The following is an 18,732-nucleotide window of genomic DNA, read 5'->3' as shown; positions in this document are numbered from 1 at the left end:
CAAGCACTCTACCACTGAGCTACATGCCCAGGCCTTTTTATTTTGAGATGAGGTCTTGCTAAGTTAGTTCTCCAGGTTTGCTTCAAGTTTGCAATCCTCCTGTCCCCACTTCCCAAGTAGCTAGGATTACAGAGGATCCCCAATGCACCCAGTGATAGTCACAGTATTAATCACAATTAATAAATATATCAGCTGGGCACCCTGACACACACCTGTAGTCCTGATACCCAAAGTTTGGTCCTTGTCCCTGATGCCAATTCAATAACAAGGACCCAGTTTTGAGAAAAAGGAAAATGTTTTATTGCTTTGCTAGCAAAGGAGAAACACTGAACTCCCCGTCCTAGAAGCTATGATTCTCTTCATCAGGGAGAATAGAGGGGTTTTAAAGAGGTGATTCAAAGGCTCTGTGCCATCTTTTTTCTGTCCAGAGTTGTAATTCACTTGTTAATTTGGGAGGCAGTCTTTTTTTTTGTACCAGGAATTGAACCCAAGGGTGCTTAACCACCGGGCCACATCCCCGCTCCTTTTTGATTTTTCATTTTGAAACAGAGTCTTGCTAAGTTGCTTAAGGCCTCCTCACTAAATTGCAGAGACTGGCCTTGAACTTGCAATCCTTCTGCCTCAGCCTCCCAAGTCACTGGGATTACAGGTGCGTACCACTGCACCTGGCTTGGGAGATGGTGTTTCTTAGATCTTCTGGTGCCATCCCCAAGTCCAAATTCCTTCCTTCCTGTGCTGGGTGTGTGCTAAAGGACAGATGACTCTGCATAGGAGGGGAGGGAAAGGTAATCCTGTGTCCCCCCAGATGAGGTGGAGGGAGATTAGGGAGGTGGAGGGAGAGAGGAAGAGAAAGACACCTGTCCATTTTAAAAATAAGTCACAGTGGCAGAGCAGCAAGGGCTGTCTTCAAAGTGTAAAGTGGACCACTGTTACAGACCCAGCTACTCAAGAGACTGAAGCAGGAAAATCTTCAATTCCAGGCCAGCCTGGGTAACTTAGTGAAATCTTGTCTCAAAAAGAAATAAAAAGGACTGGGGGTGCCGGGCGTGATGGCACACACATATAATCCCAGCAGTTCGGGAGGCTGAGGCAGGAGGATCACAAATTCAAGGTCAGCCTCAGCAATTTAGCAAGGCCCTAAACAACTCAGTGAGACCCTGTCTCAAAATAAAAATTAACAAGGGCTGGGGATGTGGCTCAGTGTTTAAGTGCCCTTGGGTTCAATCCCTGGGACCAAAAACGGGAGATGGGGGAATGTAGCTCAGTGGTAGAGCACTTGAGCATGGAGAAGGCCCTGGGTTTAATTCCCAGTGAGAGAGAGAGAGAGAGAGAGAGAGAGAGAAGAGAAACAGACAGGCAGGCATGAAAAGAAAATGAAAGACAGACAAAGATCTTTAAGTTTGACATCAACATCGGCCTGTGCATCTGCAACTGGATAAACCCGCTGGTTACACTTGGCCGCTCAGGTCTGATGCCTGGGCTTTGGTGCAGCAGGAGATATAAGAGCAAGCAATGGTCCATATCATTCCCAAAATGGAAAACAAAGGCAAAACCTAGCTCAAGGGAAACAAAGGCCTGGGAAATCTCACAGCTCACTTTGGTTCAACCCACGTTTATGGATCCGTTCCTATATCAGGATGAACAAGACTCAGAGCCCAGTAATTTGCAGCCTGCTTGGGCAACACAGAGAGACCCAGTCAAAGGCAATTAAATAAACAAATGAAAATAAAATGAATTGGGCTGAGGATGTATCCCAGTGGCTGAGTGCTTGCACAAGGCCCTGGCTTCAACCCCAGTGAGTATAAATAAATAAATAAACTCAACAGAGGATTCAAAATTAATGGCTGATTTAAAGCGCTTGAAGCCTGGCAAAGAGCTGTGAGAGTAAAGGAGCTTTGCTCTCCTTGGGGGTATGACTGCCCGCAAATCCTCTCCCTCAATACTTCACAGTACATGCCTGACACACAGGAGGGACTCCATAAATATCTGTTGAATAAATAAAGCTGTAAACAGGCATCGGCCTTCAAGGTCATTTAAGGCATCTCACTTGCCAATTGTGATGGTGCAGGCCTGTACTTCCACCAGCTCGGGAGGCTGAGTCAGGAGATTCAAAGCCAGCCTTAGCAACTTAGTGAGGCCCTAAGCAATTTAGTGAGACCCAAGACCCTGTCTCAAAATAAAAAAAAATTTTAAAGGGCTGAGGATGTGGCTCAGTGATTAAGCATCCTTGGGTTCCATCCCCAGTTATCAAAAGGAGAAGGAGGAGGAGGAGGAGGAGGAGGTGGAAGAGGAGGAGGAGGAATCTTACTTAATAAAAAAAGTCAACAATCAGAAACTCTTCTACAAAGATGATAATGACGGTAGCTTCTGTTGTACTGCAGAATTGCAGCACTGGCCCTGTACAAAGAACTGTGCAGAACCCACTTACCAGTCCTCAAAACCGCGGTGTGCGCTGGGTGCACGGGCAGGTCCACATAGTCCTGGCTGAGGCCCAGGAGTTGGGGGCCAGCCTGGGTAACATAGTGAACACCATCTCTTAGGGGAAAAAAAAGGCACAACTCCATGAAACCTGTGTTATCACCCCCATTTCAATGACGAAGCAGCCAAGGCTCAGGGCAGCTAAATGCAGCTTGCAACCATGAGGCTTAGACTCTGGTCTGTCGGATATGGCAGCCTAAGTTCTTCATCACCTTGCCATATTTCATCAAATATTTCTGAATGTTTGATAGCTATCATCCCTTCAACTCGGCCATGAGTTCAGGCCTGGAGACTTGGAAGAGGAAATTTGAATTGGACTCATTTTATCACCTTATTGATTCTGGGAGAAGGTGAAACAAAAGAGTGGAGATACACACACACACACACACACACATACACATACGTACACATATATACACATACACACATATATGTACATATATCTATAAAATATGTCTATATACATATACACATGTATCTATAAAATAATCATGACTATATACAAATATACATAGTTATGTATATAGAAATAGATAATCAGTGCATATACACTAATTATATATATTATATATGTATTTATGAGCTGCAAGATCACTATACTGGCTATATATATATAGCCAGTACATATATATATGCCCACACACACGCATATATGCACTGAACTCCTCAATCGTAAATTTCCTTTCCAAGCATGGCAAGTGATTTTGTGTATGTGTTTTACTTGTTTCTGAGACCAGAGATTAAACTCAATGGTGTTTAACTGATGAGCCACATCCCCAGCCCCTTTCATTTTTTATTTCGAGACAGGGTCTCACTAAGTTGTTTCAGGCTTCACTGAATGGCTGAGGCTGGTCTTGAACTCGTGATCCTTCTGCATCAGCCTCCTGAGTCACTGGGATTACAGGCATGTGCCACAACCCCGGCTATGCCAAGTGATTCTTCACATTCATTATATCATTTAACTCCAAAAGCTTATAAAAGCAGGTTTAATATTTCTGCCTTCCAGATGAGGAAACCCAGCCAAAGGAAATTGAATAATACAACCAACATACCAGTGGGGGAGCCTGTATGGCCTCGGGCCAGCCTGACTTCAAAACACATGGGCTACGCCTTTTTCACTAAACAACCGTGAACTTCTTACATCTTTAACCTAGCTATATCATAACTAATGAGATTACATTTTAACAATGAGAAATAATTATCTGCACCTGTTCCAAATACACAATTACACACATATTACAAGTAAAAGTAGACAATTTAAAGGTAGAAAGAGCAAGAACATTTTGAAATAGAGATGAACCAAGAGGAGTTGGGGGCTGGGGATGTGGCTCACTGGTAGAGCACTCACCTAGGATGCGCAAGGCCCTGGATTTGATCCCCAGCACAGGGGAAGGAAAAAAAGGTAAATAACAAAGGGAGCTGGCTCTATACCCCAGCTGATGTAAGCTGAAACTGTGCTTCCTTCTATGGAAGGAAGAAGCTACCTGGATGGCAACTGTGTTTGGATTCAAGTAACAGGACTATTTTTGGTCCATAAAATATTAACTTTAGTCAACTTTCCAACCACTGAGTGGTGTGCACAGCAAGTACTGTTGTACATGGGAATCAGTGTTCGAAATGGGTACCTTGATTTGCACAGAATTTCAATTACATTATCCCCTCTAATCCTCAGAGCATCCTTGAGATCTGGCATTATCACAACCATTCCCAAGTGAGGAACGCAGGCTCAGAGCACAAAGGTGTGATCCAAAATCACAGTCAGAAGTGGTTGAACTGGGACCCGACCCCCTGGGCCCTCCCCTCTGCAATGCATTGTGGGCCCCTAGAGAGCACAAGCAAATCTGCGGATCTGCGTTACATACTATTTTTCCTGGGTTGCCATGCAACATCACAAGTCCAGTCTAGAGAAAACACACGACTTACTCCTCTATTACAACCTTTTCCTCCAGCGGGTATTTCTAATTTACTGTCACAAAAAGATCCATTCCTGGAAGGGGCTGCTCGTGCGCTCTTCATGAAGCACGACCATCAGGGTATCTGCTCTCCTCCCTCTCCAACCCAGAACAGTGCTGGAGAGGAGCGGGGCACACATCCACTTCCTAGAGATGCTCAGGAAATCCTCCTCTTACCTTAGGACCAAGAACTCCACACTAATCTCAAGCTGCCTCCCAGGGGAAGTGGCTTGTCCACATGGCCTGTGTTGATCCTGCCCAGGAACTATTCCTAGAATTGTCTTTGAGGATGTTAAAATCCTAATTGAAATGTACTGGGACATTTGTTATTTAGAAGAGCCCTGCCGGCAATTATTAAGCAAAGCAAGGATTCCTTCTGTAGTGAGAACAGTTGGCCCCAGGGTAACTGTCTTGTCCCATTGATACCAAAGGAGTTGGTTAACCAAAGTAGGACCCACAAGCTCCTACTTCCAGGCATGGAATTCTTGGAAATACCGTTCTGGGCTCCCTACTGCTCAGCCCTGGAGCCTCATTTCCTCATCCTGCTTCCCTTTCCTCCCAACACGGTAGACACCAGGTTCCAGCTCTCGAGTGGAGGAGGGGATGGGTCCTCTGTGATGTGCTCGCTCTCTTGGAGGAAATTAACACACTGAGCTGGCAAAGGCGCACGTGTTATGCGGTAAACAGGAAAAGAGGTGTCTAGCCTCCTTGGCGGCAGTGGCTAATGTCACTTTCATTTTTATGCAAAAGACAGGGTTCGGTTGACTTTTGCTCTTCATTGCGCCACTGACCGCTGGCAGGGCTTGTGCTCCTGGGTGCAGGCTGGCCGTCAGGATGCATTCCAGGCAACTTCCATCTTACCCTTGCTGAGGATGTGCCTCCCTCATTGCTTCTCGGTCCATTCGGAGCTGCTCTGCACCCACCGTTGGCCTGCCCATTCCCTCTCAGCACAGAAGACGCTGGGTGGTTTCTTCTCATCCACGCTTCCAGTCCCCCTCATGTCTTCCTTCGAACCTGCGGCCTGCTGAGGGGCACCACTCTGCCAATCATCACCTCTGCTGCAGTATCCTTAATCTTTTATCTCTTTTCCTCCAGCTCTTCCCATCAACATTCAAGTACGCTCAAGTCTCCCACACTAATAAACAAACAAGCAACTAAGCAAATAATCCTTCCACCTCTGTTCCCTCCAGCTCAGGCCTTAGCTTTTGCAGTTGGCTTGACTCTTCCTTCACTCCTGTCTGGCACAGCCCACAAGCTGGCATCAGGCCTGTTCTCCTACCGAAACACTTCTTCAAGGTTACTGTGAGCTTTCGTTGGCTAGACCCAGTTGCTAATCTGAATACCTATCCTCCACCAGACTTGCAGCCTATGCCACTGCACCCAGAGTCCCCCCAGCCTCAGGCAGACCCTGGCCCTTGAGCATGACCACCAGAGTTCTCCCTGCAGACAGATCAGGCCACAGGAAGCCATATTGCAATTTGGGAGGTCCTGGGGTCCTATGACCTGGTTAGCAGGTTTGAGCTAACCTGGACTGGAGCATCCAACTCCACGTACTCCAAAATAGAGAAGAACTCAAGACTGCTAGAAAGACGTCAGCAGCTATAGTTCCTGTTTTTCCAAGATTCCAGGAATGACTTGGCCTCCTTTAGATTGACCCGCTCTTTTCTTTAGAAATGCTAAAGTTCTGGAAGGTCAACTATTCTCTCTCTTTTCGGTTTTGCATAGTTCTGGCCCCATCCACTGTATGCAAGTTTATAGTTCACTTTTCAGAAGTCAGCGTCATTTGCAAGAGACTGTGATATGTTATGGCCCCTGGGTATCACCAACAAGGTATCCTATTACTGGCATGAGATCACCCAACTGAAGTTCCTGATCCTTCCTCCTACTAACTCTCCAACAGTCTCCCTTCTTGCCTGCTCCAAGACCTCCTGAATTCCCTGCATCTACATCACACAGACAGAACTAATGGTTCCTCTGTGTTCCCTCCCAGGACTACAAATTTATCATTCTCAAGTATTGATTATTCTTAACATTCTATTAGGACAATTTTGGGCTTATTCTCATATTTACTTTCATTTCAAAATAGGGTGTTAAAAAGTAATCTATAACTGCCTGACACCTAAACAAACACCCAGACCCATATGTCAATAACTTGGTAAATGTTTGACTCTCTGGTTTCCAGCTGCCATGAGGAAAGATCCAGCCATTCGCCAGATGCTCAGATGGGGTTTGGAGAATTATCTGTAAGGGGTATTCTCCTGAGAGTGCTGCAGTAATAAATAATTTGAGGATTGCTGGATGTTTCATATCTATCTTTTTAAAGACGAACACAGGTATGATGCAGTGGGGAAAGCATAAAATAAACTCGGATTCATCTTGGGCAAAATTAGAGCCAGGCATGGTGGCCCACACCTGTCATTCCAGTTACTCAGGAGGCCGAAGCAATAGACTTGCAAGTTCAAAGCCAGCTTCAGCATTTAGTGAGGCCCTAAGTAATTTAGCAAGACCCTCTCTCAAAACAAAAATAAGAAGGGCTGGTGATATGGCTTAGTGGTAAAATGCCCCTGGGTTCAACCCCCAGTACCAAAAAGAAAAAGAAAAAAAAATTAGACTGTGGTCCTGACCCTGTTATGAGCTCCATGTAGCCTCTGGAACTCGGTTCCCTCCTCTGTATAATGCCACAAATGTAACAGGGGTTCACTTGATGCTCTGACTACATCCCTTGTCACTTTGAATCTTACATGGTTTTTTACTTTTTCCCAGTCTTTTCCCTGACCTTCTGCCTCAACTTCTTTTCCCTGATCTTCTTTTCCCTAACCTCCTCCCTGATCTTCTCTTTCCTGATCTCTCCTCTCTAATCTCATTTTCTCTGAATTACCTCTTTAAGCCTGCTGTTCCCCATGATGTGCAGAATCACAGCCTTTGGGACAGGAGTCATCTGTTTCTCCTTTGCTAGCAAAGCAATAAACCTTTTTTCCTTTTTCTCAAAACCGTGTCCTCATTATTGGATTGGCATTGGGGACAAAGACCAAGCTTTCAGCAACACAAATAGCAGGCCAATAATGCAACTTCCAATCAAGAAACCACCATCCACAGTGGTACATACCTGTAATCCCAGTGGCTTGGGAGGCTAAGACAAAAGGATTGTGAGTTCAAAGCCAGACTCAGCAACTTAGTGAGGCCCTAAGCAACTTAGAGAGACCCTGTCTCTAAAATAATAATAATAATAATAATAATAGATCTGGGGATGTGGCTTAGTGGTTAAGTGCCCCTGGGTTCAATCCCTGGTACCAATAAATTATATAAATTTAAAATAAAAATAAAGAAATCCACCATCACATTGACCCAACTGGGTGACTCTGAACATAGGATGTTGTGTAATACTTCAACAGAATCTTTGGATAAATGATATAAGAAATGGCAAATGGCTTCCCAAAGTCAAGAATCACGGGCAAATCTTGGGGCATTCAGTAGTATAAACTATACAGAAGCAAACTGACAACATTTGCCCCTTCTCTCCCGTGGTAATATCAGCCAGAGTCACTGATGGGGTGGGGGGCCGGTTTAGTATCTACTGATAACATGAACCACTGACCCTCCAATCCTTCCTTATCTGTCTGATTTGGCAGAAGACTGGAGTTTGGATGACCTTGGCCTGATCACTTCAGTTCCTTCTTCTCCCTCTTCTTTGTCAACTGGGGACCCCAGGGGAGCCCTCCCTACTTGTTTATTGTGTATCAAGTGAGGTCATACATTTGAAAGACTTCAGTAAACAGAAACTGTTTACAAAGGTGTCCGCATGTGAATGATCAGCATTATTTATAGTAAGTGTGAGATAAATAGGAAGGAAACCCAGGGCAGCCCATATTTTGGCCCCACTATACAGAAACACAAGTTTCTACTAAAAACAACCAGGGGGCAGGGGATGTGACTCAGTGGTAGATTGCTTGCCTACCATGCACAAGGCCCAGGGTTCAATCCCAATACCACAAAATAAATCAATAAAAGTCCTGCTACTTAAAATAAATAAGTGATAAAATAATAAAAACAGTCAGGATTGGCGGTGCTTTCCTGGAACGCAGGGAGCCGAAGGGAGGGGTTCTGCATAAGGGTCTAGCTTTGCAATTTGGCACAACAGCTTTGAATGCTGCCTGCAGGATTAGGGGGGACAATTTGCATATTCAGGCAGTTTAATATTTCGGAGTCTGGTGAGGAAAACCACTTCTCCACAAACCAAGAATGATAATAGCACCTACCTCACTCGAATTGTTATGCTGATTGTTGAGATACTGAACTTACAATGGTAGAGTACTTGCCTAACAAGTGTGAGACCCTGGTTGAAAAAAAACAATGCGTTGCCCTTCAGTAGGCAGGCAGCCAGAGATGAGTGTGAATGCATTCGTTGGTAAATTACTTCCATTTTACTCCACACCCTAGGTCACTCTCGTGTAATGAAATATATAAAAATTACACATCTTAGCATGAAGTGGAATATGATAGGGAAAATGGAAATGGTGTTGCCAGCTAGGTGGAGAGATGGGAAAGTGATTACTTTTCTTAACCTCTTGTTACAACGTCCTTTGCCCAAGGGCTACAGTTTGGGCTTTGTTTTTTATTTAAAAGGAAAAAACCAGCGGTACTCTGATGCGTAGTAGGAGTTGGTTTTGGGAATGTCTTAAAACCAGAAGTTTTAGGCAGGTAGAGACCAAAATCTGCAGCTTGCAGGAAGAAAGAGCAGAAAGATGTTAAAAAGTGACAAATTCCCATTCGTTCCCATTGCTTGAGATAAGTCTGTGCTTCTTCCTGGGGCTGAAGGGCACCTTCATGAACTTTGAAGGCTCTCAAAGCAGGATGCGTCTCTTCCCGCTCCCCTCCCAGCTGCCTGTCTTGCAGCCACTGGGCCAGCCACCGTTCCAGCCCATGGTGCCCAGGTCCCTTTCACCTCTGCCATAACTTGGTTTCTGCTCAATGTTATCTACCCCCAGGGTCCTTGTCATTCTATCTTATTATCTTCTTTCTGTTCTTTTCTTAGCAGCACCTGTAGACTATCTAGAATCATCTCATTTATTTACATGTTTACCAGGTGCCTTTCTTTGGCTAGAAGATAAGCATCATCAGACAAGGGACTTGTCTGTTTCATTGGCTGCCCTATCTCCAGCGTGGAACATTGACAAGGCACTCAAAGTATTCGAGATGGGCGCAGTGACGCACAGCTGTGGTCCCAGCTACTCTGAAGGCTGAGGCTGCAGGATTGCAAATTTAAGGTCAGTCTGGACAGCTTAGCAAGACCCTGAATCAAAATAGAATGGCTGGTGAGGTGACTCAGTGATAGAGCACTTGCTTGGCTTGTACACACACACGTGCACACACACACACACAAAAGGTAATTGAGGGAAAAGGGAAGCAGGGTATGGTGACACACACCTATAATTCCAGCTGCTTAAGAGGCTGAGGCAGGAGGATCTCAAGTTCAAAGACACCCCGGGCAACTTAAGACCCCGTCGCAAAATAAAAGGGGCTGGGATGCAGGTCAGTGATGGAGCACTGGAGCTGGAGCGTCCATGAGACCCTGGGTTCCCTCTTCAGTGCCACACAGAAAAAGAAAGAGAGAGAGGGAGAAAGGAAAAGAGGGAGGGAAGGAAGGGAAGAAAAGGGGAAGGGAAGAAAAGAGGAGAAGAAAGGAGAGGAAAAGGGAAAAGATCTTCAAGTTTGGTGTCAACATCAGCCTGATCTGTCTCATAAACCACTGGTTAGACCTGGGCACTCAGACCCCATGCCTGGCAGAGCTGATGCACGGGTGCTGCGGAGAAGTAAGTCCTTATCGTTCCCCAAATAAAGAACAAAGACAGAATCTAGCTCAAGGGAAACAAAGTCTTGGGAAGTCTCCCCGCTCATTTGGATGGAGGCCACATTTACGGATCAGCTCTTGTATCAGAATGAACCAGACTCAGCACATATCCAGATATGACTGGAAAGGAAGCCAGGGACAGACCAACAGAACGGAGAAAGTACTGAAGTCACACTCCGCTCTCTCACAGGACAGAGGGAGTCAAAAGCCCCAGCTACAACCAAGGCAGGAGACACCCTAACCTTCCACTGATGTAGAAGTGAAAGCGCATCCTGTAGAGGAATCCACAGCAACACCAGCCCAGGAGGTGACCTTGCAGCTCCCGAGTCTGGGTCAAGGTGGCTCCTCAAGATCTGATAAACTTTCCCTAACACCACGGCTGATGGCAGGCCTGGGGGCAGATCCCAAACAGGATGATGGCTGAACTGCTTCCCGTAAGCCACCTTGCTATTTACAGAAAGAAGGAAAGATCTAGAACAACTTGGCTCCCAGTAGGGACAGCCAGTTCAACCCACAGCGTGGACAGTTCAGAGGCTGCCTGGCAGCACGTGAGCGTTCTGTCTGATTTGGCAGGTAAAGGCGCGGCTGAGAACGCCAGGGGAAATATAATAGTATCTCCTCTTAGCAGTGGGCCTGCTCTTTAAAAAGAAGAAAACAACTGTATCAAGGGCCTTTGTGGACACTTTTATAAGTTTTTATTTTTTTTCCCTACCCTTTATTTATTTATTTATTTATTTAGGTCCTTGGGATTGAACCCGGGGGTGCTTTACCACTAAGCTGCATTCACATTTCATTTTTTTTTAATTTTTTTTTGATTTTTAGACAGAATCTCAATAAGTTACCCAGGCTAATCTCAAACTTGCAAACCTCCTGCCTCAGTCTCCCAAGTCATTGGGATCATAGGTATGTGCCACCACGTCTGGAAATAATAGTTTGTTTTTAAAATGTCCCATGTCAGGAGTGCCACTATTCACCAGCAGAGCTGGAAGATTACCTCCACGCAGTGGTTTGTTGAAATAGCCAGAGCTGCGGGGTTCACACATATGGATTCAGTCATGTGTCATTCTTGTCTTTCCTTAAGGAAGAACTTTCCCCTCCCTGTGCCTCAGTTTCCTCATTGCCACCTGAGGGACTGGATGAAAGTAGTGTTTGTCAACTTGTAAATTTTGATCCATTGATACATTATAAAATCAATATGGTGGGTTACAATCTATCAATCTATATGTATGTATGTATACCTCTATATGCATGAATATAGGCACAGCCTAGGGCCTTGTGCCTGTGAAGACAAGCACTGTTCCACTCCGATACACCCCCTAGTCCTGCAATCAATTTTTTTAAGTGGAATGGACTACTATAGAATATAAAATATCAGGTGCATGGCAGTCAGTATTATCCTGTGAAGTTTATTTCATCTGTAAACACATAGGTACTGATATCAATACAAAATGGACTTCTCATTGTGGGTTACTCTTTGAAAACAAGAAAAAGGCTCAAAACGTACTAATGATTCAGGGCTTTCCATGCTCCTTAGTAGGGACAGACCATCCGTCGTAGGGCAGAACCACGCCTTGCCTACTTGCCTGCCTGCTATGTCTGCCTAAGGATGGAGCCTGGCTCCAAGTGAACATGCAATTTGGCTCAGCTCTCTAACTGTGGACACAGTGACCTAGAAAAGGAGATGTTCAGCACTGCATTTATTGTCCAGCATGACATCAGCCAGAAAACATTACAAAAATAAAATATTATGATCGAGCAAAGGCCTGTTATGTGCCAGATTCCAGGCTAAATGACTTGCTACTTGAGTTCATTCTCATGACAAGGTGCATGTAATCCAGGGTGTATGCTATCTATCATCCTCATTTGTGTGTGTGTGTGTGTGTGTGTGTGTGTGTGTGTGTGTGTGCAAAAGGAAACTGAGACAAAGTGTTACTTACAATGAGGACTTCCAAGGTCATAGAATCGGTAAATGTTCAAGGTAACACTGAAGTCTTTACCTGTCCTCTCCAGAGTCCTTTCCATTGCACATTTTTCCTGCAGGACTGAGACGCTTTGCAACAAAATGATTTTGAAACAACAGTCCTTTCCATCTGTGAGGAACCAGTCCACTTTGTGTAAGTTACCAAGTCCTCCCCTGCAGACTGACCTAAGCTAGGTATGATGGAGTTGGTTTGCATCTCTAAGGGAGCAATCAAACTACCCATCTCCTCAGGCCACCGGGAGGAGGATGTTCCAGAAGGCCTGAATTAAGCTGCTAAGTCTAATTTGGGGACTGTCTTAAAACACAAAATTTCTTCCAGATCATATGATTCTTTGCGATTTCCCCAAACTGCCAACAATTAGACAGAAAAATCCCATTCCCCTCTCCCTGGTAGCTTCCTGGTATTCATCGCTTCCCCGCACACTTACCTATGAGTAGACTTCATTTGTGGACTGTTTTGGTAATCCCTTACAATTCAGAAAACTTCTTGTCATTGCTGTTGTTTTAGCAAATACGACCGCATTTCACTCCTTCATTGATGTAGCCAATCTGTCTGCCCAATGACATTGGTTACAAACTTGTTCAGTGTTCTCAAGAACAGAAGTTAAATGCATCCATTTTCTTCAAAGTAGTGATTTTTCGAGTTTTTAAGCTGGGCATGGTAGCCCATGTCTGTAATTCCAGCGACTTGGGAGGCTGTGGCAGGAGGATCGCAAATTCAAAGCCAGCCTCAGCAATTCATTGAGGCCCTAAGCAACTCAGTGAGACCCTGTCTCTAAATAAAAAATGTAAAAAGGGCTGGGGATGTGGCTCTGTGGTTAAGCACCCCTGGGTTCATGGGTTCAATCCCCAGTACCAAAAAAAAAGAGTTTTTAAATTCCCCATCCAGATTACGACATACCCAACTAACCCACAGTTCCAAGGAAATTAGTCAGGGCTTAAATTAAACTTTAACCTTGTTTCAAATTAAAAATAAAATTTAGCACATTAGTTTCATATGTTCTTATTTCCTGGGCTCAAAGACATTACTAGCACCTCAACTGCAGTAGCTGCAGTCCCACTTAGCACTCAAGCCTGGATCCCCCACCCAGGCCAGGTGACTTGAGGGGCCTTCTGTTCCCACAATACTTCATACAATTTTGGATGTTTTTTCATTCTTTACTCTGACCTTCTGTCCCTCAACTTGCCCCAGGGTAGTAACTGTATTGTATTCTTATTTGTCCTGATGCTTACCTCCTGTACACTTGCAGGATGGGACTCCCTGACCTCAGCCTTCAATAAAAGTTGCCACTTGAATTACTTTTTAAGTATACTTGGGGGGTTGGGGGGGTACTACAGATCAAACCAGGGCTTCACTACCATTGAGCTGTACTCCCAGCCCTAGTAAACTTGGTTGTTTTGTGTATTTTTGGCGGGGGGGGGGGGGGGGGGGGGGGCAGTATTATGAATTAGACCCAGGGCGTCACACATGGTAGGCAAGTGCTCTACCACTGATCTACACCCTTGGCCTTTTTTATATTACGTTGAGACATTCTTGTTAATTTGTCCCCATGGCCTTGAGATCCTTCTGCCTCAGCCTCCTAAGTAGCTGAGATTACAGGCATGCACTGCTGTACGCTCACTCCCTGTAAACTTCTTATGGGGTATAATATGTAGAAATTTGCACCCTTTTAAGTTTTGAATGTTCATAGAGTGAAAAAGAATGTATCCAGCACCGAAAGCCCTTCAGCATGACTTACCCTCTTCAACATCACAGCTCCTGACTTCTAACACCATGGATTAGCTTTTCTAGCTTTTGAAACCTCTATGAATGGAATCACATATGAGATCCAGGACAGTCCCCCCACCCACACCCCGCGCAGTGCCAGGGATGGAACCCAGGACCTCGCACACGCTAGGCAAGTACTGTACAACAAAGCCACACCACACCCCAGTTCTGGCTTTTTGCACTAAACATCTTCTTTTTTTTTTTTTTTTTTTTTTGCAGTGCTGGGGATTGAACCCAGGGCCTTGTGCTTGCAAGACAAGCTCTCTACCAACAGAGCTGCACCCCAGCCACTAAACATCCTTTGCGAGCTTAAGCCATGTCATTTTGGGTGGCACCGTATTTTTGTTCTCGTTTGCTGCATAGCTTTCCACTCTGAATATCACGACACTTATTTATCCACTGTTGATGGGCATTTGGGTTGTTTCCGGGTTTGAGCTCTCATAAACAGAATTGCTATGAACATCCTTGTATATCCATATTTTCCTGTTGAGTGTTTACCTACGAGCAAAATTATTTAGCTTTACTGGATACTGACAAACAGTTTTAAAGGTGGTTGTGGAAATTGACAAGCTGATTCTAAAATTTATATGAAAATACAAAGGTTCAAAGAGCAACCAGACAATCTTGAAGAACAAAGTTGGAGGTCTTACACTATATACATTATAAAACCATAGTGATTGTGACAGGGTGGTACTAGCACAAATAGACCCATGGACTGAAAGGGAATCCAGACACAGACTCACAAGTACAAGCAACTTGATTTATGATACTGGTGACATTGCAGTGCAGGGAGGAAAGTATGATGTTTTCAATAAAGGTAACCAAATCCATTGGATAAACATTAAAAAAAAAAAAGTGACCATACAATAAAATCAATTTCACATGGATTATGGATCTAAACATAAAATGTTTAAAGTAAAACAATAAGATTATATTTTATATATACATATACATATATCTGTGTGTGTGTGTATATATATATATATATATATATGCATAGACACACACACATAGAGATAGAGAACACACAGAGGTGCATGCCTATAATCTCAGCAACTCAGGAAACTAAGGTAGGAGGATAACAAGTTCAAAGCCAGCCTCAACAATGTGGTGAGACCCTCAGCAATTTAACAAGACCCTATCTCAAAATTGAAAGGACTGAGGATGTAACTCAGCGGTAAAGCATGCCTAAGTTCAATACCTAGTATCCCCATATCCCCAAAAAATACCTACTGAGAGAATGAGGGAATAGACTATGACTTGGGATAAGCAAAAATTTCTTAAGTAGGGTATAAAAATCACTAGCCAGGGACTGGGGTTGTGGCTCAGTGGTAGAGTGCTTACCTAACACTGGGTATGAGGCACTGGGTTCAATTCTCAGCTCCACATATAAATAAGTGAATACAATAAAGTTCTACCAAATATCTACAAATATGTTTTAAAAAACAAAATAGATAAAAACCACTAGCCATAAAGGATAAAATTGATCAAGCCAGATGCAGTGACCCATGCCTATAATCCTAGCAACCGGGGGCTGAGGCAGGAGGATCCCAAGTTTAAAGCCAGCTTCAGGAACTTCATGAGGCCCTAAGCAACTTAGAGAGATCCTGCCTCAAAATAAAATATAAAAAGGGCTGGGGACGAGGCTCGGTGGTTGAGCGCCCAGCATTTATACTGCATTGGGTATCATAAGTCATCTAGAGCCTACATAAAGTGATTGGAGGATGTGAGTAAGTTACATGCAAATGCTACATAATTTTATAGAAGGGGCTTGAGCATCTGCAGATTTTTGCTAGCAGCAGGGGGTCCTGGGATCTATCCCCTAGGGACACTGAGGAACAACTGCATTTCCAAGAGGCCAAGAAACACAAAAATGGTGCACAGGGAAATGCAGATGGGAACTAGCGTGAGCTGCCTGCACACAGGAGAGAAGCGCGAACGTGGAAAGCGGGTAGCACTCAGTGTCGCCAACACTGTGCAGCGACTCGGGCTCTCAGACCCTGCTGGGCAGCAGGCAGGTGTCCACCCGCTAGATTTTCTGTTTTAATGCTGGTTTACTGAAGTCCAGAGCGCAAATTCATCTATCCAAAATTTTACCTTTCCCCATCTCCTCGCAGGGGTGAGAAGGTGGTGGCAGGTCACAGCGGTCAGCACCAAGCATGGTCAGCACCAAGCATGGTCACCACCAAGCACGTGCACTGCAGGCTGTCTGCAGGCGTCTGTTTAATCTATCCGGGACAGAACCTTTGTTTATTCTTTCTCTTCTTTTTATTCCTTTACTTAGATGTCAAACACCCCCTTGAGCCATATTCTCTGCTTGGCTTTTGTTAGATGTTAATACCACTGGGAATAAGATTTGGTTCTGACGGGGCTGGGCTCCCAAGCTCCTGGAGAAACAAACAGGCACATACTACAAACAACATGTGGTTCCAATCTCATCCCAAAACACAAGGGTTTTTTTTTTTTTTTTTTTTTTTTTTTTTTTTTTTTTTGGTACCAGGAATTGATCCTGGGGGTGCTTAACCCCAGGAGCCACACCTCCAGCCCTTTTTATTCCTTATTTTCAGACAATGTCTCGCTAAATTGCTGAGGCTGGCTTTGAACTTGGGATCTTCCTGCCTCAGCCTCCTGAGCTTCTGGGATTACCAAGTGCCCCTGTGACCTGCTCATTTGTCTGTGATTGGATGACATGGTAGGATTGTGAGATTTGTATCATAAGGATCTCCCTGGCAGTCCAGTAGAACAGACTGGCCACCAACTGCCCCGACTGGAAATGTGGACCAAGAGGAGGCTCGGTTGTTGTGATAGTATAAGAGAAAAGGTGACTGAGTGAATTATAATAGGAGAGAAAGGAGGGGAGAAGAGAGAGGAGACCAGCAGCCCCAGTTTCTTTCTTCTGCTTCCCTGTAATCAATCACCTTCCCAGCGCCTGCTGCCCCCATTAACCCTGCAGGGATCTGGACTCGGTTTCCTGAATGTGGCAATCGTGACTTCCTCACTTACTGCCAACACTGTAATCTGAAACAATCTTCTTGGTATTATGGTCCTCCATTCTGTGAAGCAAGGATAACAGTAACACCGATGGCAGAGCCTATCAAGGAGGATGCCATGAGTTCATTCACGCAAGGCCCGTATCCTGGTGTCTGGCTGGTCTCCATCGATCTTGTTACGAGTTGTGTTTGGTTTTTGCTTTTGTTGCTGTTGTTGTTTGGTTTGGTGCTGGGGTTTGAACCCAGGGGCAATTTACCACTGAGCTACTTCCATGGCCCTTTCTGTTTTGAGACAGGGTGTGTTAGTCAAATTTTTTGCTGCTGCAACCAAAAGAATTTTAGAGGAAGAAACGTTTATTTGGTGCACAGTTTCAGAGGTCTCAGTCCATAGACAGCGGGCCCTATGGTTCTGGGCCCAAAGTGAGACAGAACATCATGGTTGAAGGACATTGTGGAGGAAAGTGACTCAGGACGTGGCACCAGGAAACAGCGGAAGCTCTGTTCACCAAGAACAAAGTATAGACCCCAAAGGGCCCCCAGTGACCACCTCCTCCAGCCACACCCTACCTGCCTACAGTTACCACCTAGTTAATCCCTTTGGGGGTGGTTAATGCACTGATTAGTTAAGACTGTCATAACCCAATCATTTCACCTCTACACTTCCTTGCATTATCTCACACATGAGGTTTTTGGGGACACTTCTTTTCTAAACCATAACACAGGGTCTCACTAAGTTGCTGGGGCTGGTCTCAAACTTGAGGTTCTCCTGATATAGCCTCCAGAGTCACTGGGATTACTGCCCCTGGCATTAGTGCGTTTTTAAGGAAAGGCATGATCATCACTTTTCTCAATGGAACAAAACTTGAATCCGAGCTTTGGATGGATATTGAGCTCTGGGCCTGGAACAGAGTGGGTAAAGGGCTGGATGGGAAGGCTAGGGGAACAAAGGGGGATTCAGGCTCATAAGGCTGAAAGCACCACTATAGAGCATGCTTTATTTAGGGGTCTATGTTCTTTAAGGTGCACTTATGCCATAAACCCCAAGAACAATTTTCTCTCCACTCTAGTCCCACTTTGACCAAAGATGGACCAGAAGATCCCTTCCTTCTTATATATTTGGGGGAGGAGGATAATAGCTACAGTTGATTGACCCCATTTTAGGGACAGTGCTAAACCCTTTAAAAACGATCTCATAACATCACTTCTATAATAACTGTGCATTGTTGTTTTCACCCCCCATGTGCAGATGAGAAAAGGGAGTTTCCTAGATGAGGAAGTAACTTGCATTCAGCTGCAATGGCCAAGGACCCATATGGTCCACTTCAAGTCTGTGATTTCAAGACCCAAACTCTAAACCCAACAATGAACACATGGACTCTGAGTTGGAACTTTGGAAGCTGAGAAGTCCAGCTTGGCGGATGAAAGAAATGATCTTGTATTGTGAGTCCACTATGACATTAAAAGGGACCAGACACATGTGTCTCTCCTCTGTGTCAGAATTTACTGAGTAACGATGAATTTGTGAGCTACATCACTTTCCTAGATTTGCACTCACTGAGTCGTCGTGGTTTGCTTGGGATTGGGATGGGGCAATCACAGGTTCTTGTATCCCATTCCATCCTAATTACTAATAGCTGTAACACTCACGTCACACAGCACACTTTTCAAAATGATACATAGGTTACAGAATGGCTAAGAAAGTGTTAACAGTGGCC

Source organism: Sciurus vulgaris, assembly GCF_902686455.1.
Source record: "Sciurus vulgaris genome assembly, chromosome: 15".
Taxonomy (NCBI): Eukaryota; Metazoa; Chordata; class Mammalia; order Rodentia; family Sciuridae; genus Sciurus; species Sciurus vulgaris.
This window is presented reverse-complemented; position numbering follows the sequence as displayed.